Source organism: Microcaecilia unicolor, chromosome 1 (genome assembly GCF_901765095.1).
Source record: "Microcaecilia unicolor chromosome 1, aMicUni1.1, whole genome shotgun sequence".
NCBI lineage: Eukaryota > Metazoa > Chordata > Amphibia > Gymnophiona > Siphonopidae > Microcaecilia > Microcaecilia unicolor.
In genome coordinates this window covers 154,258,381-154,283,968 of record NC_044031.1, presented here as the reverse complement: position 1 = coordinate 154,283,968, position 25,588 = coordinate 154,258,381, and the positions used below count along the sequence as shown (strand labels likewise).

Sequence of the window (25,588 nt, the reverse complement as noted above, 5' to 3'; positions counted from 1 at the left end):
GGAAAATATGGGGTACAAATGCAGCAATTAAATAAATAAATACAAAGACACATAAACCAGGGCCTAATCAGTCTAACATCTTTGGCCAATAATTCTTACCTTGCTGATCCTTGAGCGAGTAACTTAGGGGCCCTTTTACTAAGCTGCGTACATGTCTATGCACTCCCAATGCACGGCAAAACGGAGCTACCGCCTGGCTACCATGTGGTTCTTGCGATAATTTCATTTTTGGTGTGCATCTGATATGCATGTTGGAAAACTATTTCCGGACACACGTATCAGATGCACGCCAAGTGGAATTTGACGCGTGTAGGTCATTACACCCTGGTTACCACTTGAGACCTTACCGTTAATAGCTGGCGGTAAGGTCTCAGACATAAAATGGACGTGCGCCAATTTTGATTTTGCCGCACGTCCATTTTCAGCATAAATAAAAATGGCATTTTTTGCAGGCGTGCTGAAAATGGATCTGTGCGCGCCCAAAATATGCGCCTACACTACCGCAGGCCATTTTACAGCGCACCTTAGTAAAAGGACCCCTTAGCCTTTATATATATAGTGTCACGTCTGTGGCCGTGACCACCCTCAGCCTTACCTTCTTTCTGGGGGTCAGCAGCTCTGTTGGCTTCTTTCTGTGTTTGTGTTAGTCTTGTCTCTGTCCTGGTGTGCTGGCTGCTTCCAGCATGAACCTGATTGCTTCACTAGACCTCACCTGTGTGGGCTATGTGTCTCCAAGGTGCCAGCATCTAAGATGGCTACCACCGGCTCTGTGCCAGCTTCCAAGATGGCTCCTGCTTGTCTTTCCTGTGGGCTCACTTCCTATGTGTGTCAAGCCTCTCTTTGGGGTCAGTGTATTTCCTGCTTCTGTCCTACTGCTGATGACTCATCAGTGAGAGCCTTCATAAGGAAGTGCTGTGCTTGCAGTCAGTGCCTTTGCATAAGTGTTATGCTCTTAGGCCAGGTCAGGTTAGTAAGTGTCTGCTGCACTACTGCTTAGCCTCTCTCTGGGTTCCAGCCCAGCATCTTTCTGTGTCTCTGTTGTCCTTCCGTGGGGGGGTCTTCCCTGCCACTGTCTGTCTGTGGACTGCGGTCCTTCCTGGCTTACCCTGTGTTTGGGGTGAAGCCTCTGTTCCTGGCTTACCCTGTGTTGGGGTGAAGCCTCTGTCCCTGGCTTACCCTGGGTTGGGGTGAAGCCTTTGTCCTGGTTTACTCTGTCTGTTTTCCTGTCTGCCCCAAAGACCCTTGGCCTGTTATTCCTGGTTACTCTGTTTGCTCTGCTGCCAGCCCAAGACCCCTGGCCTGTTCTTCCTGGTTTGCTCTCTTTACCCTAAGTCCTGCCTGGCCTAGCCTGTGTGCCTACCCTGCTTGTATATCCTGAGTGTATATCCTGAATCCTGTATCTGTCTGGCTTGTGTGTTTTCCTAGGTGATTATTCCTGTATCCTGTCTCCACCTAGCTAGAGGGTTTTCCCTGTGGGTATTCCCGGATCCCCGTTCTGCCTAGTGTGTTGCTGCCCTAGTCCTTGCTCCTGCTAGCTTCTGTACGCCTTGTGTTCCTTGGTCTGTCTTCTGGGTCTTGCTAGTGGCTGCGCAGCAGCACACTGTCTGAGTCTAGTTCCGTGCCCTGTCGCCCTTGTGTATCCCAGACCCCGGGGTGGGTCCTCTGGATCTTCAGTTCCTGCCTTATCCTGCAAGTCCTGCCGGCTGCCTGCACTTCGGAGCTCAACTCCGGAGGAACGGTGGCTAGGTGCAGGTGAAGCTGTTTCCAGTCCCGAGGTGGTCTTGCCTGCTGCTGCCGCTCCTCGGCAGTGGCCCAAGGGCTCATGAACTCCAGTCCTGCCTCGAGGACCTGACAGAATGCCAAGGCCCTCGAGAACACAACATATAGAAACTCAGCCATTTTTATATGCCAACTGTGTAACATGAGGGTCAGTTTCCAAAAATAGGCCATTGTAAAGCTTGCTGTATGTAGGCAGTGAAAAATCAAAATTCTGGTTGCTTTAGTCAGTTCATCATCCTCCCTTAAGCCCAATATCACACAGGGGTCATAGAATCAGATTTAGCAAAGTATGATAGATATCTGTATATCCTGTATGCTAGTTTATACATAATCTGACTTAAATAAAGACCTTGGGAATAGACACCAGAAAGTCTACCAATCTCTAGCATCCAGCTCTATGTGATGATTCCAGCTATCACGGCTGCACTACTCCTCTTTCCCTCCTAGGCTGATAAAAAAAGGTAAAGTTCTGATTTCAGCTTAGTATGATAAACCATTTCTAACACATAAAACTCTGATCATTGCTCTCTCCTTGAATGCCTCCCTAAATTGTGAATAAATATATTTAGTGCAAGGAAGAAGGCTGAATCAGGTTGTCAAATCCTCATAGAAAATGAAGTAGGTATCCTTTCATAAATAGCCAAGAAATCTGAGCCTTGCATTTGCTCAAAGATATATTTCTGGGAAAATATCATTGTAGAAAGCCAGGCATTCATAATCAAAGATAAGACATATGACAGTTCCTGCATTCCTGTTCCAAGCTCTCTCACAGTCAGTCTCCAAATCCTTACTGTATGGGCAGTAATAGGATAAGTTCTTTAGATTTTACATATTGTGCTAGACAAGCCTGACACATAATATAATAGCACTGTTAAGGGTCCTTTTACTAAGCTGTGTAAGCGTCTACGTGCGCCCAGTGCATGCAAAAATGGAGTTACCACCTGACTACTGTGTGGCGCATCTGAAAAGTATTTTTTTATTTTTGAGTGTGCGTAACGGATGTGCGCCAAGTGGCATTTGGCGTGTGTAGGTCATTACCGCCCAGTTACCGCTTGAGACTTTACCGCTAGGTCAATGGCTGGCAGTAAGGTCTCAGACCCAAAATGGATGCGTGGCAATTTTCATTTTGCCGCATGTCCATTTTCGGCAAAAAAGGCCTTTTTTATAGGCGTGCTAAAAAATGGATCGGTGCGTGCCCAAAACCCGCTCCTACACTACCACAAGCCATTTTTCAGTGCACCTTTGCAAAAGGACCCCTTAGATTGTACAATCCTTGTTCAGAATCTAAGCCTAGCTTCTCAAGTAAATGTTTTGACCTAAAACAGCTATATTAGTTCTATAGGTTTGCTACTTTTAGCCTGCCATTTTCCTTAGGGAGCTCTGCATTTTCTTATTCTCAAGAAAAGATGAAATTAGGATTCTAAGGAATGTATATCAGGGGCGTATCTGAAAGTCGGCGGTAGCGGGGGCCAAAGCCAGAGTGAGGGGGCACATTATAGCCCCCCCCCCACCGCCGCCATTTCCGACCCCCCCCCCCCCCTGCCGCCGTGGGTACCTTTGCTAGTGGGGGACCCCAACCCCCACCAGCCGAGGTCCGCTTCCTCCTGCCGCTGCGAGGTTTTTTAAGTTCTTCATCGGGATTCGTCCTCCGTCACTCTGTGCTGCTGTTCAAAGAAGCTGCTAGCTGAATGCAGTTTCGGACTGAGTCTGACGCCACTGCTGCACGTTGTACGTGCAGGACGTCAGACTCATGTACAATGTAAGGCAGCGGCAGGAGGAAGCGGACCTCGGCTGGTGGGGGTTGGGGTCCCCCGCCAGCAAAGGTACCCACGGCGGCAGTAGGGGGGTCCAGGGCGAAATCTGCGGGGGCCCAGGCCCCTGTGGCCCCACGCAGATACGCCCCTGGTGTGTATGTGTGCATTAAGGGGTGCTTTTACTAAGCTGAGGCAAAAGGGGGCCTGCACTGATATCAGCATGCTTTTTTGATGTGCACTGAGGCCTCCTTTTACTGCAGCAGGTAAAAGGCTGGGGGTTTTAAAAAAGAAATGGTCATGTGCCAAATGAAGCACTTGCCGCATGGCTATTTCGAGGGGGAGCACATACTGTCACTCACTGAGGTGGTGGTAAGAGCTCCCTCGCTAACCCAACAGTAACCAGCAGCACATGGCACTACCCAATAACTGCCAGGTAAACACCAGCACTACAAAAATAAAAATATTTTTGTAGCAACAGAAATTGCATGTGCTTGGGGTGGGAACTACTGCTGGGCTGCTACGGTAGCCTGGCAGTACTGATAGAACTGAAAAATGAGCTTGCGGAGCTACTGTTAGTGATATGCAATTTATCCTTAAAATCGAGCGTGGTACCGGAAGATTGGAGGGTGGCCAATGTAATGCCGATTTTTAAAAAAGGTTCCAGGGGAGATCCGGGAAATTATAGACCGGTGAGTCTGACATCGATGCCGGGGAAAATGGTAGAGGCTATTATCCAAAACAAAATTACAGAGCACATCCAAGGACATGGATTACTGAGACCAAGTCAGCACGGCTTTTTTGTGGGAAAATTGTGCCTGACCAATTTACTTCAATTCTTTGAAGGAGTAAACAAACATGTGGACAAAGGGGAGCCGGTTGATATCGTGTATCTGGATTTTCAAAAGGCGTTTGACAAGGTACCTCATGAAAGGCTATAGAGGAAATTGGAGGGTCATGGGATAGGAGGAAATGTCCTATTGTGGATTAAAAACTGGTTGAAGGATAGGAAACAGAGAGTGGGGTTAAATGGGCAGTATTCACAATGGAGAAGGGTAGTTAGTGGGGTTCCTCAGGGGTCTGTGCTAGGACCGCTGCTTTTTAATATATTTATAAATGATTTACAGATGGGAGTAACTAGCGAGATAATTAAATTTCTGATGACACAAAGTTATTCAAAGTCATTAACTCGCAACAGGATTGTGAAAAATTACAGAAGGACCTTACGAGACTGGGAGACTGGGCGGCTAAATGGCAGATGACATTTATTGTGAGCAAGTGCAAGGTGATGCATGTGGGAAAAAAGAACCCAAATTATAGCTATGTCATGCAAGGTTCCACGTTAGGAGTTATGGACCAAGAAAGGGATCTGGGTGTCGTTGTCGATAATACACTGAAACCTTCTGCTCAGTGTGCTGCTGCGGCTCGGAAAGCGAATAGAATGTTGGGTATTATTAGGAAAGGTATGGAAAACAGGTCTGAGGATGTTATAATGCCGTTGTATTGCTCCATTGTGCGACCGCACCTTGAGTATTGTGTTCAATTCTGGTCGCCGCATATCAAGAAAGATATAGTGGAATTGGAAAAAGTGCAGCGAAGGGCGACTAAAATGATAGCGGGGATGGGACGACTTCCCTATGAAGAAAGACTAAGGAGGCTAGGGCTTTTCAGCTTGGAGAAGAGACGGCTGAGGGGAGACATGATAGAGGTATATAATGAGTGGAGTGGAACAGGTGGATGTGAAGTGTCTGTTCACGCTTTCCAAAAATACTAGGACTAGGGGGCATGCAATGAAACTACAGTGTAGTAAATTTAAAACAAAATTGAGAAAAATTTTCTTCACCCAACGCATAATTAAACTGTGGAATTCATTGCCGGAGAACATGGTGAAGGCGGTTAGCTTAGCAGAGTTTTAAAAGGGGTTAGAAAATCCACAATTCCAGGAATAACATGTATTGAATATTTGTACGTTTGGGGAGCTCGCCAGGTGCCCTTGGCCTGGATTGGCTGCTGTTGTGAACAGGATACTGGACTCGATGGACCCTTGGTCTTTTCCCAGTGTGGAATTATTTATGTACTTATTTAGTGAGCAGTAAGCCCGCTTTGGGCTTACCACTGCTTAGTAAATGATCTCCTAAATTTAAACTTCAGCCTCTTTGTTTTAAAAGATAAATATCTGCAACCCCTATAGTATTTGGGGTGTATGTATGTATTTTTGCAGCATGGGGGTAGATATTTTAACAGACATAAATGTTTCCAAAAAGACTGTCAGCATTGCCAATCCACGATACTTAGAAAGTACAATAGAATGAAAAAGGGCTATAATCGTATTGGAATAAATTTGTATCAGTCTGTGGTAACAAAACATCCCCAGCTTTTCTCACGATGCTCATAATAAAGGATTATTCGTTTTCCAGGTGAGGATTTTTTTTTTCTGTATACTTTATCAGATTATTTCACATGTAAATAACACCTCCATTTTTTTTGTCATCTGACATTGAGCCATGAACTTAGAAGAAAACAGAATGACCAATAAGCCAGAGAAGTGACTAATACAGTGAAAATTCTTTTCATTATAAAGTTCTACTTCGTGAAACTAAGTCAGTGGTATAAACCAAATTTATTGCGTGACCAAGCTGAGTATTTAAATTATATGTGTGCTCCATTTCTACATTACATTAAATTAGTTGCTGGAATTTAGGCTTTAAAGGTTTTGGTTACATAGCATCAATCCTTTGGCTAGCTAGACATATAATTAAGTGGGAGGCCTGACATATTTGTTTTCAGTGTTTACTTATTATGGCCTGTATTGACTACAGCATTGTACTAAAAGAACAGAAGACCAGGAAGAAAGGATGAAAAGGCATAGTACTATAGTTGTGATGATTTTTGAAATATGCAACAGATTGCTGAAAGATATCCTTTTTTGTCATTTTTCCAATGAACACAAACAAACAACACTGTGGTATAACATCAAGTTAATTGCTAGCTTCAAAAATTAAAATATGGAGCAAAAGGCCTAAAAATATCTGGCTTGCTCAGCGACAACTGGCAAAGATTTTTCAGTATTAACACAGACATCTCAGTCATCATCGGCCTGAAAAAAACCTCCAAAACAAAATCCTCTTTATTACTTCTTTATATTTCACAATCTACATATACATCTGTTCAAGCCTCCCAAGATCTGTCACTTTAAGATCTTAGTATCTCGATGTATAACCGCAGCACATCAATACACCCTGAAGTCTCTTTATATTCCTGAAATATCCTTTAATGAATGTCCAAATGCAAACCATCCAAAATAGAGGAGGAGTGGCTTAATGGTTAGTGCAGCAGACTTTGATCCTGGCAACATGGGTTCTATTCCCACTGTAGCACCTTGGGCAAGTCAAGTGCATAAGGGGCATTTTTGGATATGATGTCTAAGTCTGAATTTGGACATTTTTGTAAAACATCCAAAATCAGAACAGGAACGAAGGTCATTTTCTAAAAAAAAAAACAAAGTCCATCTTTTCCTTTTGAAAATGCTGTTTGGAAAAACGTTTTGTAATTTGAGCGTTTTATTTTTTGGTCCATTTTCAAACAAAAAAATGCAAAATGTACAAAATACACAAGAAAATCCACAATAGAGTGAAACCATTCACATGTTCTAAGTGTGGTAAAAGCTTTGGCTGTAATGTAAATCTCAAAGTGCATCACAGAGTCCACACAGGAGAGAAACCATTTGCATGTATAGAGTGTGGTAAAAGCTTTGGTCAGAAGGTAAACCTCACAATGCACCAGAGAATACACACAGGAGTAAAACCATTTACATGTTCTGAGTGTGGTAAAAGCTTTGGTTGGAAAGAAAGCCTCACAGGGCATCAGAGAATCCACACGGATGAAACCATTTACATGCACTGAGGAGGTAAAAGCTTCAGTTGTAGTGGGACAAGTAATTAGGGAATGTACACTTTTGCTATAAAGTATGGAAAAAATCACTCTGGTATTTAGATATATGTAATGAGACTTCCTTTTTATTTATAGATCTGAATTCAAAGCTCAAATCTACTGATAAACAATAGACACAAGGCTCAGATGTTATAAAAAAAAAATAGAAAGCTTTGCATCAGGTGGAATAGTGGAAAAGTGACATCCCAGGAAAGCAATAGGGCATCCTTGGGGGCACTGCAGTGGACTTTATAAAATGTTCCCAGGTACACATCTTACCATTACTCCCTTACCTTGTCTGCTGAGCCCACCCAAAACCCACTACCCCCAACTGTACACCAGTGCCATAGCCCTTACAGGTGAAGGGAGCACCAATATGTGGGTTTTGGAGGACTTACAGTTTCCTCCACAAGTATAACAGGTAGGGGGAGATAGAAGCCTGGGTCCACCTATCTGCAGTGCACTGCACCACTACTAGACAACACCAGGGACCTGCATGCTATTCTAATGCACCTGAGTATTTATTTATTTATTTATTGCATTTGTATCCCACATTTTCCCACCGTATGGCAGGTTCAATGTGGCTTACATATTGCTAAAAAGGCGGTTACAAAATTTAGATTTGTAGAAGTCTAGTACATAATACAGAAGTACAATAAACGCTTAGGTTGAAATATTAGCTTATTGTGAGAGTGGTTAATATTATTGTTTTCCATTTCTGAACTTTTCATAATGTATGGTGGTGTGGGATTAGGCAGATCTAGGGGAGAAAGACTTCTTGAAAAGATGTGTTTTCAGGTTTTTTCTGAATTGTAGGTAGTTTTCTGAGTTTCAGGTCTTTGGGTAATGAGTTCCAAAGTTGTGTGCCTCTAAAGGAGAGGCTGGTGGCATGTGAAGATTTGTATTTTATACTTTTGCAATTGGGCTAGTCAGGGCCGGTCTTAGCAAGTGCGGGGCCCTATGCAGACCAATTTGATGGGGCCCCACCCTAGCCCCGCCCTAGCTCCGCCCCCTCCCTAGCTCCAGGGCCGGCCACCCCTCCCTCCAAGCTCCCAGACCGCTCCCTCCGAGATCCAAGGCCTCCAGCTCCAGGGCCTCCCTCCCTCCCAGCTCCAAGGCCCCCCTCCCTCCCTCCCAGTCATTTTTTAACATCCCCCTCCAAAATCCAGTACTAGGTATGCCGAGAATACAAAACACTCAGGACCTATAGAGCAATTCTACCATACCAGCCATTTCTACTAAATCACACAAAGAAAAGGAAAACATCTTAAAACACTACAGTGAGCACTAGAGCATCAATTCACCTATTGTAAAATGAAACCAGACAGAATAGTACAGATCGTCGTCGATCCTGCACAGTCAATGCCAAGTGAAAGCCATGTCTTTTTCATAAACACAGATACACCCTAATCCACTATATAGTAAGTAGTAATATTAAAACTTTCTATTTAGAGAAAAATTAAACTGAACCCCCAAGATGCCAGACTGCATACAATGCAACACCACAGAAACAGAAAATGTCCCCTAGTACTGTGCAAAATATAAAGACAGCAGATGTAAATTTGAAAAAAAAAAAAACCTAACAAATACCAATCACCACTTTTTCAAATTAACAAATAGAAATAAAACAAATATAGAAAATAAAATAATACCATTTTATTGGACTAATAGATTTAGCTTTCAGAGGCCAAAACATCCTTCCTCAGGTCAATATAGTAGAGTACTGTTACAGTATCCTATCCTGACCTGAGGAAGGGGGTTTTGTTCTCCGAAAGTTAGACAAAATGTATTAAAAATGTATTAAAATTAGTCCAATCAAAAGATTACCTTGTTTACATGTTCTATATTATAAACATTTATTAACACATCTACAATACTACTTTATCCTAAAGCAAAAAAATAAAAATATATATTTTATTTACAGTTTGTTGTCTCAGGTTTCTCCTTTCCTCATCTTCTTTTCACTGTCTTCCTTCCATCCAGCATCTGTCTTCGGTCTCTCTCTGCCATCCAGTGTCTGCCCTCTCTGCTGTCCCCTCCATCCAATGTCTGCCCTCTCTCCCTGCTCCTTCCATCCACACCTGCCCTCTATCTCTGCCCCTTCCATGATCCATCCACCATCTGCCCCTGTCTGCCCTCTCTCTCCCCCCCATCCATTCACTGTCTGCCCTTTCTATCCCTTCCATCCACTGTCAGCCCTCTCTCTCTCTGCCCCTTCAATCCACCATTTGCCCTCCCTCTGTCATCCATCCAGGGTTTGCCCTCCCTCTCGCTCCCCCATCCAGGATCTGCCCCTCTCTCCGCCCCTTTTTTTCAGCCCCCAGTTGCAGCCCCACTATCCCACCAGTCCCGAGCTTCAGCCCCCCAGCCACTTCTCCCTGTCCCCTTTTCAGCCCCCAGTCCCCAGTTTCAGCCTCCAGTCCCAGTACTAGCCCCCTTATCCCACCTACCCTCCTTTTCAGCCCCCAGTTCCAGCCCCCTTCATCCACATGCCTTGTATTAGGGCCCCCTTTTCAGAACCATTCTCCCACCTGACCCATGCATGCCCCATTTTCCCACCAGCCCCAGGCCCCATATGGCTCCTTCTCAGACCCCAGTGACAGTCCCCTTCTCCCATCCAAGAACCCCAGTCCCCTCCCCACCCGTCCCCTTCAACCATCCAAGAACCCCCTTCCCGCCCCTTCTCCCATCCGTGATCCCCTCCCCAACCCCAGTCCCCTTCAACCATCCAATAACCCCCTCCCCACCCCCTTCTCCCATCCGTGAATACCCCTCCCACGTCAGTCCCCTTATCCCATTCAAGAACCCCAGTCCCCTCCCCACCTGTCCTCTTCTCCCATCCGAGAATCCCCTCCCCAACCCCAGTCCCCTTCAACCATCCCCCTCCCCACCCCCTCTCCACCTTCCCATTTGAGAACCCCCACCCTCCCACCCTTTTCCCATCTGAGAACCCCCACCCCCCACCCTTCTCCCATCTGAGTCCCTCCCCCCTCTCCGACCCACCTACCAGCTGAGCTCCATTCTGCCGCCCACCACCCTCACTGCCTTTAAAAAAACAATTTGGAAGCGCCGGAGAGACAGTGACAGGCAGCGCCTCGCGTCTGCCCTGCTACTAAAATCTTTTCGATGTCGTTCGGGCCTTCCCCACATTGAGTCCCGCCCGCCCTCGCGGTAATTGGAAGTTACCTCAGAGGAGGGCGGGACTCAATGTGGGAAGGCCCAATGACGTCAAACAGATTTTAGTAGCAGGGCGGGCAGACGCGAGGCGCTGCCTGTCACTTTCGGCGCTTCCAAATTGCATTTTTAAAGGCAGGAGAAAGGAGAGCAGCAACTCGGAGCACCCCCCACCCCCACCCGCTGGCATCGGGGGGGGGGGCGGACTGCCCCCTCCACGCCGCTGTCGTCGTCGTGCATCGGATTCGTTGGGAGGGAGGACGGACGGACGGACGGACTGGAGCTCAGGCGGGCGGGGCGACCTGAGGCGCGCGCGGGGCCCCTCTGAGCGCAGGGCCCTATGCGGCCGCCTCGGTCGCCTCGCCTTAAGACCGGCCCTGGGGCTAGTAAAGGGATAGGTAGGTTCTTGCTGTTCTCGTCACGTTTCTTAATGGTAGATCAATAAGTTCTGTCATGTAATCTGGTGCAAGTCCGTAGATGATTCTGTGGACTATTGTGCATCTTTTGAATGTTATATGAGCGTTAATAGGAAGCCAATGTAAGCTTCTTAGGAGGGGTTTTGCGCTTTCGAAGCATGTTTTTCCAAAGAAGAGTCTGGCAGCCGTGTTTTGTGCTGTCTGTAGTTTTCTTATGATTTGATCTTTGCAGCCTACATAAATACTATTGCAGTAGTCTACATGGGTTAGCACCATGGTTTGGATCATGTTGCGGAATGAATCCCTGGGAAAGTAAGGTGTTATACGTTTGAGCTTCTACTTAGTGTGGAACATTTTCTTGGTTGTGTTCTTAGCTTGGCTTTCTAGTGTTAGGTTGCGGTCAATTGTTATGCCTAAGATTTTCAAGTGGTCTGAGATTGGGAGGGAAAAACCCTTTGCGTTAATTGCTGAGGGGGGAACATTATTGTATTGGGATGAGAGAATGAGACATTAGGTTTTATCTCTATTGAGTTTTAACTTGAATGCTGATGCCCAGGATTCCATGATGGTCATGTTGTTTATTATTTCCTTGGTGATTTCTGTGGGGTTCTGTTTAAAGGGAATATAGATGGTGATGTCATCTGGGTAGAGAAATGGATTGAGGCCTTGTTTGGATAGAGATTTAGCCAGTGGTGTCATCATTAGGTTGAATAATATAGGTGAGAGCGGTGATCCTTGTGGTACTCCACATTCCACGTTCCAAGGTGGAGATATATCTGCGTTTGATTTGACTTGGTATGTTCTGGATGTCAGAAATCCCTTGTTCCAGGAGAGTACTTTTCCTGTAATTGCTATCTTGTCAAGGATTTTCAGTAGTATGTGGTGGTCGACCATATCGAATGCGCTTCATAGGTCAATTGGAGTAGGAGGATGTTTATACCCCTTGCTATTTCCTGCTTGAATCTGGTCAGGAGTGTGGTTAGTACTGTTTCTGTACTATGCTGAGGTCTGAAGCCAGATTGAGATTCGTGCAGTATGTTGAAATCAGTGAGGTATTCTCTTAGTTGTTTGGCGACTATGCCTTCTGTCAATTTGGTTGTTAGGGGTATGGATGCTATCGGTCTATAATTTGAGGTGTCTTCTGCTTTTTTTTGGTGTCTATTTGGATGGGAGTTAGTAGGATATTTCCTCTGTCCTGTGGGAATAGGTCATTTTTGAGTATAACATCAGAGGCTTACAAGTAATATTTTTAATCAAAAATCTTTTTTTTTTTTTTGGGGGGGGGGGGTGGAAGTGGGTTAGTGACCACTGGGGGAGTAAGGGCACTTTTTTATGTGAAGTGGAGGAGTAGCCTAGTGGTTAGTGCAGTGGGCTTTGATCCTAGGGTAGTGGGTTCAATTCCCATTGCAGCTATTCATTATAAAAACAGGTCTAGCTCAAAACATCTAAGTTTTAGTCCTGGACATTTCTGTTTTGTTCCATTATGGCTGAAAAATGACTAACACCCAAGTCCCGCCCTGATTTAAAGTCTTAACCTTTGCTGCTGCTCCTTGTAGCTTTTTTTTTTTTTTTTTACAATTTTCCTCATTTTATCATAGTAGCCCTTTCAAAAGTTGAATGCTGTCACAACAGATTTCCTTAGTGTTTTCACTCTAGTTGTTAACTCAGATTTGATCTTGTTATGCCAATGCCTCTACAACAAGGAATTGGTGGAAGAATGAAGGTAATGAAGGGTATAAAAGATATAGCAGAAAAACATAGCATGTACCTGTCACACCGCCTAGCTTCAGCGCTATTCTGTCTCAGTGCAATTTCCACTTTAATGTGGAACAATTCCAGCAGTCAATGAACACATGAGACTTTATTCGCTTACTTCCAGATAAAAAACTTACCCCTTGATATTCAAAAGCATTAACCAGCCAGGATCAGCACCTGGCCTGTTAAATGCCCCATAACTGGCTCTCCACAAATTTTCAGCAGGACATGGCTAGCCATGACCCGCTGAAAATTTAGTGGATAGCCAGTTATTCACCTACTATAAACATCTAGCCACCGATTTTCAGCACGTTTGGCAGCCATATTTGGTCACGTGAATACTAGACCTATCTTTGGCTGGTTCAAACTTAACCGGCTAGTTCTGAATATTGGCTTGGCTGGTTACATATGAACCGGACAAAACTAAACCGGATATTCAATGCCATCACCAGAAACGGCCCGGCATTGATTATCCAGGCTCAGTACCAACCGTGGGAGTTAGATGGGCTAACTCCCATGATCTGAATATCAGGCCCTTAGTGTTTATTACACAAAATGGTGTTCCCAAGAAGACATCTTGGATCAAACCAGAATGCTATATGAACAAAAAAGACTACAGGAATAGAAGGGGTCTTTTACAAAGCGACGGTAAGTCCAATGCAGACTTACTGCATGCTAAATCTGAACTACCACCAGGCCAAGGCAGCTGCCGGCGGTAGTTCCAGGTCGAGCGCACACCATTTCCGGAACTTTTTATTTTTTTCTTGCAGCTTAGTAAAAGGACCCCTGAGTCAGACAAGTAGCTTAATATTTTTACCCCTTACAACCCTTCATACTTAGCTCCCAAGAATGTGTTGCTTTGTGTTTAAATCCCCTTTTCTTCTTTTTGTTTTTTTGCAATCCAGTAAAGACTGAAGCAGCATGAGTCCAACTACTCTCATGTAAGTATGTCTGCTCCCAAAAATGCTTTTTTAAAAAAAATGGCCCAGTAAAATGAGCTGTAATTCTAGCTTGAGTACTGCGCTGATAAATATTTAGGAAAAAGTCCAAGAAGTTAAAAGTTAATTCAAAAGAAACAAGGGAAAATATATATGCAAAGAAAAACAAATCCTCTTCCCAGTGCATGCTTGAACATTGGCCGGCCTCCTCATTTCTGGACAGAAACATTGCAGCACAGCCAGGAACTGGAACCAGGAACCAGTGGGACCAGGATCTTCAGCCTCAGCTTCAGATAAGTACCTTCTAAACCTAACTTTAAACAAGAGAAACTGACTCTTCTGTGTTGCAGTCTGAGTATGTCCTCTCTTCAGGGCAGGAACCAAATTGAAGCTAGTTAATGCAAAACAAAACATAAGCCAGAATCACTATCATGACACGTCCCACCCCAGTGTTCCCTAACAAGGACTCCCCTTTCCCTTGTCTTATCAGATCTGGTCTGACAATCTTTTAACTTGGCTCACAGCCTCAGATGCTTGGCTATCTGCTCAGGCTACTCAAACAAGCAGGCTTCCCATATTTCTGCACAGTGTTGCTCAGCCCCTACAATTCCAAACCCATTCCCCTTATGACAGCCAAAGGAAATTTAATTCCTTTGAGCTACAGCACATTTACATGCGCCCAGGGGTGTGCTGGTAAATTGTTAACAGGGGGCTCACTCTCACCAGCAAAGTAAAAGAGAATTCAGGAGGGGCCCAAGCCCACATTTTGGGATCCATTTGTTAAAGTAGCCATGGAGAACCGGCTCCCAAAATTCTTAAAAACTTAACAAACGGCTCTCAAGAGCCTGTGAGAGCCTGCTCCAGCACACCACTGCATGCGCCTCTCAGCACCTAGTGCCATGCTCACAACTGACCCGTGTCAGAAGCCCACAGTTATTACACTATGGAAAATGATAGCCGCTTCTAAACGCAGCCTTTAAAGCCAGAATAAAAACAAGCTTTTCTCCCACTCCAAGCCCCTCTCAGGGTTTTTCAGAGGATCAGCCTGCCTCAGTAAAACATATCCTAAAACAATCTTAAAATTTTGCCAGCTACTACCAGCACTAGTCAGGCACCTCCAGAGCCTTAAAGAATCCCTCGATTTGCCTGCTCTCCTAAAAGCAACCTTCCCTCACTAGTCTCTGCTCCAGAGGCATAGCCAGACACCCAATTTTGGGTGGGCCTGGGCCCAAGATGGGTGGGCAGAAGAACACCATCTTGTCCCACAAGCGATTTGGTCTGTGCCCCTCTCATCTGCATGCCATATGGTCTCTCAAACATCTTCCCTCCCCCACATTCCTTTTAAATAGCAGATTTTCACTGGCAGTGAGCAGCAACTAATACACACTGCTTATGTTAACCCCACAGCCTTCCCTCTGATGTAATTTCCTGTTTCCGCATAGGCAGCAGTGTTGCCAGGTGGGCGGTTTTACCGCCCAATTGGGTGGTTTTCCGCGACCCGCCGCGGGTAATTTTTGCCCGCGGCGGGTTGCGGTTTTTTGGGCTCCTTTTAGGTCGTTTGGGCGGTTTTAAAAGCGTTTTTTTTGGCCGTGGGGGGCGGGGTTAGTGACGTTTTGGGCGGGGTTCATGACGTTTTGGGCGGGGCCGGTGACAGGGGAGGCGGGGCCGGTGACGGGGGAGGCGGGGCCGGTGACGGCGGGGGCGGGGTTGATGACGGCGGGGGCGGGGTTGATGACGGCGGGGGCGGGGATGATGACGCGGGGGTGGGGGTGTCAGGGGCGGGGTTTGACTTTGGGCGGGTTTTGGGCTGGATTTGGGCTCGATTGGGTGGGGAAAAATTTTTCCACCTGGCAACCCTGATAGGCAGGGATACATCAGAGGGAAGGCTGTGGGGCAAGTGCAAACAGTATGTATCAGTCGCTGCTTACTACAGGTGAAGATATGCTATTTACAAGGTATGCAGGAAGGAGAGTAGTTGGGAGTTTTCGGCTGGTGGGGCTTGGGGATCCCTGCCAGCCACATCATAGGTGTGCTGCTACTGGGTGGGCCTGAGCCCAAGTTGGGCCTGGGCCCACCCGGGCCCATCCTTGTCTACACCACTGCTCTGCTCCCAACTGTAGAAACTGCTTCAGGGTTGCCAGGTGGAAAATATTTTTCCAGCCTAAAGGAGCCCAAAATCCAGCCCAAAACCCGCCCAAACTCAAACCCCGCCCCTGACACCCCCGCGTCATCACCCCGCCCCCGCCGTCATCAACCCCGCCCCCGCCGTCATCGGCCCCGCCTTCCCCGTCACTAACCCCGCCTTCCCCGTCACTAACCCCGCCTCCCACGTCACTAACCCCGCCTCCCACGTCACTAACCCCGCCTCCCACGTCACTAACCCCGCCCAAAAACGTCACTAACCCCGCCCACCGCGGCCGAAAAAGCCACCTAAAAAAACCGCCCGAAGCACAAAAACCAGCCCAAAAAACCGCAACCCGCCGCGGGCAAAAATTTCCCGCGGCGGGTCGCGGAAAACCGCCCAATTGGGCGGTAAAACCGCCCACCTGGCAACACTGAACTGCTTTGCTTTCCAAGCCCTTGCTATAACAACAGGGACTCAGCTAGCATCATCTGACCCCTACCAGCCAATCAGCAACTGGCACACAGAACTTACAGTTTCTTTCAGTAGCATGGAACTCAGATTTTTACAGAACCCAGCTTCATTTTAAAATCCCAATTCCTCATTGACTATATTGGAAAAAGTACATTTTCCTCAATTTACACAGCCTCAACACAACTGTACCAAACTCCCTCTAATTTTAAATTTCAAAAATAAATATTTTCACAGATGTCACACAATTTCCACTCAAAAATGGCCAATACCCTGATGGCTGCATCAAAAATGACAAACAAAATTCCCCCTGATAACTGAAGAAACCTCAAAACACGCATTCTAAATTCTGCCAGCACTCCAACCATAAATTTCTGCTTTCTGGTCAAAAATAGTTTCCCTAGGTCCAGACGCCCACAGCCCATTAAAAGGCAGTCCCTATAGACCCCAACCACAAAATTAGGGCCCTATTTACTAAGCCGCATTTACTAGGCACGCAAACATTTTAGCACATGCTAAAATGTGCTTGTGCTAACACTAGAAACACTCATAGGAATATAATGGATGTCTTTATCATTACTGCGTAATAAAAAGTTAGCGGCCTATAGTGCAGCTTAGTAAACAAGGCCCTTAATTTCTAAAAATTTTCCCCAGAGCTCTAGCAAATGCAGCCCAAAAACTTAGGGCCCTGTTTACTAAGGTGCACTAGCATTTTAGCGCATGCACAAAATTAGCATGTGCTAACTGTTTAGGTGCCCATAGGAATATTGTAAGCGCCTACACTGCATGCGCTAACTTGCCTCTAGAGCAGCTTAGTAAACAGGGCTCTTAATTTTAAAATTAATACAAATAGCCCAGGGGACCTCTTACCTGGTTCCCCATGTCCTCTTCAGGCTGCTCTTGGCTTTCAGTTTGGTCTGGGTGGACTCTCTGCGGTACCGGGAATCAGCTTCCCATGCTGAAAAACTACTTGAGGCCCCAGCATCATTTCAGGCCTACCAGAGCTCCAGGTATCTACTGTACATGTGTGAAAAGCCACGTATGCACCGGAGCTCTGTGGCCAGGCCTCAAACATGCCATTTTCTTGCTCCCTCACTTGCAGCGGATGCGCCTTCGTGGCGGGTTACATCTGCCGCAGCCAGCAGCCCTCACAAGTCCCAGATCTATTCTGGACCTGAAAGGGGTCCCAGATGTGAGCCACCAGTCCAAGCCATCCTGGATTGGCCCGGAACCAACAGGACCCACCAGGACAACCCCCGGACAGGTAAACTACTTTAAAGCCCCTGCTTATATGCATCCTTATTAGTTTGTCACTGTGTGCAATCCTGAGATCCTGTGGATGCAATGTTATACTTGTAGGTGAATTTTTGAAGGAGAAGGGTGCCCATCTTCCGACACAAATCAGGAGATGGGCGTCCTTCTCGCAAGGTCGCCCAAATCTGCATAATCGAAAGCCGATTTTGGGCGCCCTCAACTGCTTTCCGTCGCGGGGACAACCAAAGTTCACAGGGGCATGTCGGAAGCATTGCAAAGGTGGGACTGGGGCATGCTTAGGAGATGGGCGTCCTCAGCCAATAATGGAAAAAAGAAGGGCGTCCCTGACTAACACTTGGACAACTTTACTTGGTCCATTTTTTTTAACGACCAAGCATCAAAAAGGTGCATGAACTGACCAAATGACCACCAGAGGGAATCAGGGATTATCTCCCCTTACTTCCCCCAGTGGTCACTAACCCCCTCTCACCCTCAAAAACAATCTTTAAAAATACTTTTTTGCCAGTCTCAAATGCCATACTCAGGTCCATCGCAGCAGTATGCAGGTACCTGGAGCAGTTGTAGTGGGTGCAGTGTACTTCAGGCAGGCGGACCCAGGCCCATCTCCTCTACCTGTTACACTTGTGGTGGTAAACGTGAGCCCTCCAAAACCCACCCGAAACCCACTGTACCCACATGTAGGTGCCCCCCTTCATCCCTAAGAGCTATGGTAGTGGTGTACAGTTGTAGTTTTTGGGGTTTGGGGGGCTCAGCACCCAAGGTAAGGGAGCTATGTACCTGGGACCTTTTTCTGAAGTCCACTGCAGTGCCCCCTATGGTGCCTGGTTGGTGTCCTGGCATGTGAGGGGGACCAGTGCACTACGAATGCTGGCTCCTCCCATGCCCAAATTGTTTGGATTTGGTCATTTTTGAGATGGGCGTCCTCGGTTTCCATTATCGCCGAAAACCGGGGATGACCATCTCAAAAACGACCTAAGGACGACCATCTCTAAGGTCGACCTAAATTGGCTTCCCCAACCATATTATCGAAACTAAAGATGGACGCCCATCTTGTTTCGATAATACGGGTTGCCCTCCCCCTTTATGGGGCCATCGTGCGAGGACAGGAGAGGGTGGTGGACGCTTGGAATGCCCTCTCGCGGGAGGTGGTGGAGATGAAAACGGTAACGGAGTTCAAACATGCATGGGATATGCATAGAGGAATCCTGTGCAGAAGGAATGGATCCTCAGAAGCTTAGCTGAAATTGGGTGGCGGACCAGTTGGGGGGAAGAGGGGGTGGTGGTTGGGAGGCGAGGATAGGGGAGGGCAGACTTATACGGTCTGTAACAGAGCCGGTGATGGGAGGTGGGACTGGTGGTTGGGAGGCGGGAAATACTGCTGGGCAGACTTATATGGTCTGTGCCCTGAAAAGGACAGGTACAAATTCAAGGTAAGGTATACACATATGAGTTTGTCTTGGGCAGATTGGATGGACCATGCAGGTCTTTTTCTGCCGTCATCTACTATGTTACTATGTTACTATGACACCCTCATGAAAACTTGGGCGCCCCATTCGATTATGTCCCTCTTGGTAAATTAAAAAGGGAGGGGAGGGGTCATTGCTAGATGAACTGGGCGTATAGTGCACAGTGATAAGAGAGGATTTTTAAGATTCATACCTGAATGACAATGGAGTGAAAATACAGTGCGCACACTCATAGCGTGGAACACTACCTATGCGTATATACACTGCATACAATTCTGTTAAAATAGAGAGATCTAGATCAGTGAAAATGGATAATCTGTGCACTTGTGAAATCCCCAAAAAATGAAAGTGGACACTAATCCAAAAAAACAATTGTCTACACAAGCAGCCTGATAGATCGCAGTAAGTGCATATGAATAAAAAAGATGAGTGACAGCAACAATAATACAAAGTAAAAAAAACTGGGGGCCCCTTTTACTAAGCAGCGGTAAGCCCAATGGATCTGGCCACCGTTTTGATCAGACTGGATATATCGTGTGGGTCTTTCTCTGCTGTCATTTACTGTGTAAATGTTTATCCTTCTTAAATTTGTATACCTGTTTCAGCAAATTCCTTGTTATACATTGAGCAAGGTATATAACAAATGGCCTTGAAACCTAGACATGAAGGAAACTGAGCAAACTTTGTAGCTTGACCAAAGAAGGATGTGCATGGGCCAGAATGATATGTAACAAGACAGGGCATGAGAAAGGAAAAATTGTGTTACTTGCTAATTATCTTATGCCAAAGAATGAATCTGTATTCTGAAATTTGCTAGTAAAAGCAGCTCAGCTGAAAGAATTATTAGAAGCCTGACTAGCAAAGCTGCTGCATTTGCAGCTATATGATGGTCTTTCCCAAAGCTTTGGCTGTTAGTTGTATACCTGAAACTTGAAAGCTGGGGTAAGGGCAAGGAGTCTCCCACATTTTATTAGCCATCAGAGGCAGGATGGATCCCAGAGTGTTCATTTCAAACTTTTTCTCGACACAGAGCCCACCCCAATTTCTTGGGATGAGGAAATATGAGGAACAGAACACTTGTCAAACTTCAGAGTGAGATACCATCTCTATCATAGGTTCAGAATCTCTTCTTTTAGGATCAGCAGGTGGTTGGTCATATAATTGTGCCCTTGGGTGGGTGATAAGAGAATGTGTGCAGGAAGCTGATACAGTATCTGGATCAAATGATCATTAAGACCCAGTAGTCTGCTGTGTTGGTCTCCCATTTGTTGTAGAAGAATGAGAGAAGGTCCCCTCATTAGCACTGCTGGATAGTCAAAAAGAAGGGTTATTCTTTTATGGTGTGGAAGCAGAGGGTTCTGTCTGCTCTCTGTCCCTGGGTTTTTGACACTGGAAATTGTTGTTTCAACACTGGATTGTTGTTTTGAGTGATGACTGAATGATCTGTTGAACAGCTGGTAGAAGTATGATTGGTAGTAAGTTTTTTTTTGTATTTAGTGTAATATGGCTTCCAAGATATTGAATAGGAATCCAACCCACTGGAGTAGTCCTTGATGGTGTTAACCATTACTTTAACATTATCACCAAATAGGTTATCTCCTATACATGGGGTTTCTGTGATGTGTTTATGGTCATCCTCCTAATGGCTAGAGGTTCTTAGCCAAACTAGACAGTGAATGCTGATGGCACAGCAGTTGTCCTTGCTGATGTGTCATACCCATCAAAAGCTATACTGATGAGGTGTGATTGAGTCTCTTTAGAAAGGGATGAAACCAAAACCTGGAGTTTCTCTAAGATGGCATACAGGTACTGGTGTCATGTTCCCTGACCATTCAGGATATGGGCATCTGAGGATGGGGCGGCCATCTTGGATTTCGGTATCTCCAGGATAGGGCGGCCATCTTAGAAGTGGGCGTCTTAAGTTGTGGCAGTCATCTTGGAGTTGGGCAGTTTCAGGAAGGATGGCCATATTTGGGCGTAAGTGCGTCTCTGGTAGGGGCAGCCATCTTGTTGACAGCTGCACATGTTTGGGCCTAATTCCTGTTCTATTTAAAGCCCGACTACCAGTCCTTCAACGCTTCGGCTTCTACTCAGTTCCTTGGGTAGTTGCAGTGCTTCTGGATACCTTCACAGCTGCTTCTTGGTCTTCACCTCTGCCTGATCCTGGATTCGCTATTGTTTGCTGCCTGGTACTGACCTCAGCCTGTTCCTGACTCTTCTATTGCCTGCTACCTGGTCTTGACCTCTGCCTGATCCTGGATTCGCTATTGTTTGCTGCCTGGTACTGACCTCTGCCTGTTCCTGACACTTCTATTGCCTGCTACCTGGTCTTGACCTCTGCCTGATCCTGGATTCGCTATTGTCTGCTGCCTGGTACTGACCTCTGCCCGTTCCTGTCTCCTCTGCTGTCTGCTTCTGGTCCTCGTTTCTCCCGTGGCTAGGCCGGGCCCCGTGGACTTTGTTCTGGACTCAGTTCTTCCTGCTGTTGGCTCCCTGCACCTGGGGGCTCAACCCCTGGAGAACAGAGGGTGACACAGGGGAACTCGGGGTTGGCCGACAGCTCGAGGAGGAACCCTCCTCCATCGGGCACAAGGGCTCACGTTCCTTCTCAGCGGGCCTGACAACTGGACCAGTTGAAAAAGATAGACTGAGATGCAAGAGCTGAGTATTGCAGGTTTGAAAACTTTCATCCTCATGTTTTACTGGGTTCTTGGATCTCATCCTGAGAGGATAGTTGTAGCTGGTACAAAAACCTTTTGACTGCTTTAGAGCAGAATCTACCATTAGTGAATGGTGTAAAATTTGGGGCTTCTTGTCCTGGTGTAGGTTGAACTCTGTGATCTAGCCTCTTGGAAGTAACACAGAGAGTAGTGATTGCATATTTTATTCTATAGATCCAAAATGACGTTGTGTATGGATGACAATGTTATGTCCTTTGGAGCATGCAAGTACTGGAGTACCCCATGAATATCTGATCTGAGTTTTAGCAGAGAATTCTAGGTATTTTTTATCACCTTTTGCAGGATCTTAACTTCAAGGGGGGAGTCTGATTTAGGAAGGTCAGATGATGGTTCAGAAGGTATCCCAGGAGATTTCACTCTGAGGGGTAGTGAGAGAGGGAGTATGGAGAGCTTTCCCAGGAGATGATGTATGATGAGGGATGGTTGGATTTATCCCCAGAGTCAGCCACTTGCTTGGGCGTGAAGATAGGTGCAGGAGATCCCAAAGAGATGGAGAAAGAATGTTATGATTTGGCAGGTGGAACCATGTTCCCTATTGTAGGAGGTCATTCTTGAGGCTCCTGTTTCAAGGAATTTCCTTAGTTGAAGTAACTGGTCAGGATGATCCCTTCTTGAATCACGTGACCGATGTGATGTCAGGGCTGGGGGTTTTGATATGCAGTGGCCCATGAGGTGAATGGCCTTGTGGAAAATGAATGAGAATGTCTCCGCTTTTTGGAGTGATGAGATGAAGCCTTTTTGTGAAATGTGCTGCTGCTAGTGCTTTTATTCCTTCTGCATTTGTGGTGGTGGTGCCAGCCAGGGGAATGAACAGCGACACAGTACTGGCTCCTTTGATGTTCTTTACTCTGCTGATTTCTCTGATGCTCACTGTGCCATCTGGCAGATCTATCTGTGTAAATATATGGAAAAATAAACACACTTATGCTCAACTACAAATCATAGTATTTAGCACAGTTTCAAATGTAACGTGCCTCAAAAACAATTCAAAAACTAATGTGAAAGTATTTAGATAGGTAATGGGTGTACACACTTAAACAATATCTAATATAATAATTTGGTCCTCCAACGTTCCAGTGAGGCTACCTGCGCTCGTAACCATCTCCTGATGTCACTCTCCTCCAACGTTCTCCGTCGTCACTCTCCTCCAACGTTCTCCGTCCCTCTCTCCCAGTTCCAGGGTCCCCCCTCTCTCCCAGTTCCACGGTCGTCGGCCCTCCCTCCCAGTTCCAGGGCCCCCCTCTCTCCCAGTTCCACGGTCGTCGGCCCTCCCTCCCAGTTCCAGGGCCCCCCCTCTCTCCTAGTTCCACGGTCATTGGCCCTCCTTCCCTTCAAGTTCCAGGCACCCTCCCTCCACTTTTAAAAACTAATTTTCACTTACCGCGTCGGGGTTACGGCGGCCGGCAAAGCGTGCAGGCTTGGCCCTTCCCTGTCTGTCAGTACTGAACCAGTTTATAGACAGCTACATGGTTCTTTACAAATGAAATTATTATTAACTCAAGCTGACTTAAATTTTATTTTGCTTTCATTTTACTTATTGTTTGTAAAAATTAAAATGCTAAAATTAATGTTTATGGATTGCTCTATTGGGCAAATTTTCAGCTTTTCTGCCTTAGATATGATGAACAAACACATGCATAGTGTTGATGAGTACTGTTAGAAAAATAAGTTTAGAAAAGTAATACAACTTTTCAGCATACACCAGATTAACATGTGGAAATCATTAGAACTATAAATAATGTAATATAGCTGCAGAACAAGTTCTTAATTGTTACAGATACAACTTGATAAGAATTTTGATCACAATCTATACATGGTCAAAATTTTATCTGTAACTTCCTATGGATTACAGAGATATAGATGTTTTAATTTTGCTATTTTCACATTTGTTTTTCTGAAAAACATACTTTTTTAAAATTGATAAATGGTTCTCATTTTTTTAAAGGGAAATGGGACTTGATACACTGCCTTTCTGAGTTTTTGCAACTACATCCAAAGTGGTTTACATATATTCAGGTACTTATTTTGTACCAGGGGCAATGGAGAGTTAAGTGACTTGCCCAGAGTCACAAGGAGCTACACTGGGAATTGAACTCAGTTCCCAAGGATGAAAGTCCACTGCACTGACCACTAGGCTACTCCTCCACTAGCAGCATTCCATGTAGCAGCCTGACCTTGCAGATCAGCAATGCGACCACGCAGGCTTCTGTTTCTGTGAGTCTGATGTCCTGCACGTACAGTGGTGGAAATAAGTATTTGATCCCTTGCTGATTTTGTAAGTTTGCCCACTGACAAAGACATGAGCAGCCCATAATTGAAGGGTAGGTTATTGGTAACAGTGAGAGATAGCACATCACAAATTAAATCCGGAAAATCACATTGTGGAAAGTATATGAATTTATTTGCATTCTGCAGAGGGAAATAAGTATTTAATCCCTCTGGCAAACAAGACCTAATACTTGGTGGCAAAACCCTTGTTGGCAAGCACAGCGGTCAGACGTCTTCTGTAGTTGATGATGAGGTTTGCACACATGTCAGGAGGAATTTTGGTCCACTCCTCTTTGCAGATCATCTCTAAATCATTAAGAGTTCTGGGCTGTCGCTTGGCAACTCGCAGCTTCAGCTCCCTCCATAAGTTTTCAATGGGATTAAGGTCTGGTGACTGGCTAGGCCACTCCATGACCCTAATGTGCTTCTTCCTGAGCCACTCCTTTGTTGCCTTGGCTGTATGTTTTGGGTCATTGTCGTGCTGGAAGACCCAGCCACGACCCATTTTTAAGGCCCTGGCGGAGGGAAGGAGGTTGTCACTCAGAATTGTATGGTACATGGCCCCATCCATTCTCCCATTGATGCGGTGAAGTAGTCCTGTGCCCTTAGCAGAGAAACACCCCCAAAACATAACATTTCCACCTCCATGCTTGACAGTGGGGACGGTGTTCTTTGGGTCATAGGCAGCATTTCTCTTCCTCCAAACACGGCGAGTTGAGTTCATGCCAAAGAGCTCAATTTTTGTCTCATCTGACCACAGCACCTTCTTCCAATCACTCTCGGCATCATCCAGGTGTTCACTGGCAAACTTCAGACGGGCCGTCACATGTGCCTTCCGGAGCAGGGGGACCTTGCGGGCACTGCAGGATTGCAATCCGTTATGTCGTAATGTGTTACCAATGGTTTTCGTGGTGACAGTGGTCCCAGCTGCCTTGAGATCATTGACAAGTTCCCCCCTTGTAGTTGTAGGCTGATTTCTAACCTTCCTCATGATCAAGGATACCCCACGAGGTGAGATTTTGCGTGGAGCCCCAGATCTTTGTCGATTGACAGTCATTTTGTACTTCTTCCATTTTCTTACTATGGCACCAACAGTTGTCTCCTTCTCGCCCAGCGTCTTACTGATGGTTTTGTAGCCCATTCCAGCCTTGTGCAGGTGTATGATCTTGTCCCTGACATCCTTAGACAGCTCCTTGCTCTTGGCCATTTTGTAGAGGTTAGAGTCTGACTGATTCACTGAGTCTGTGGACAGGTGTCTTTCATACAGGTGACCATTGCCGACAGCTGTCTGTCATGCAGGTAACGAGTTGATTTGGAGCATCTACCTGGTCTGTAGGGGCCAGATCTCTTACTGGTTGGTGGGGGATCAAATACTTATTTCCCTCTGCAGAATGCAAATAAATTCATATACTTTCCACAATGTGATTTTCCGGATTTAATTTGTGATGTGCTATCTCTCACTGTTACCAATAACCTACCCTTCAATTATGGGCTGCTCATGT

At 45.9% G+C, this 25,588-nt stretch overlaps 1 pseudogene; it reads right to left on the bottom strand.

The window, feature by feature from the left end:
* LOC115470624 overlaps positions 1 to 25,588 on the bottom strand; it is an 80,006-nt pseudogene that overhangs the window by 42,607 nt on the left and 11,811 nt on the right.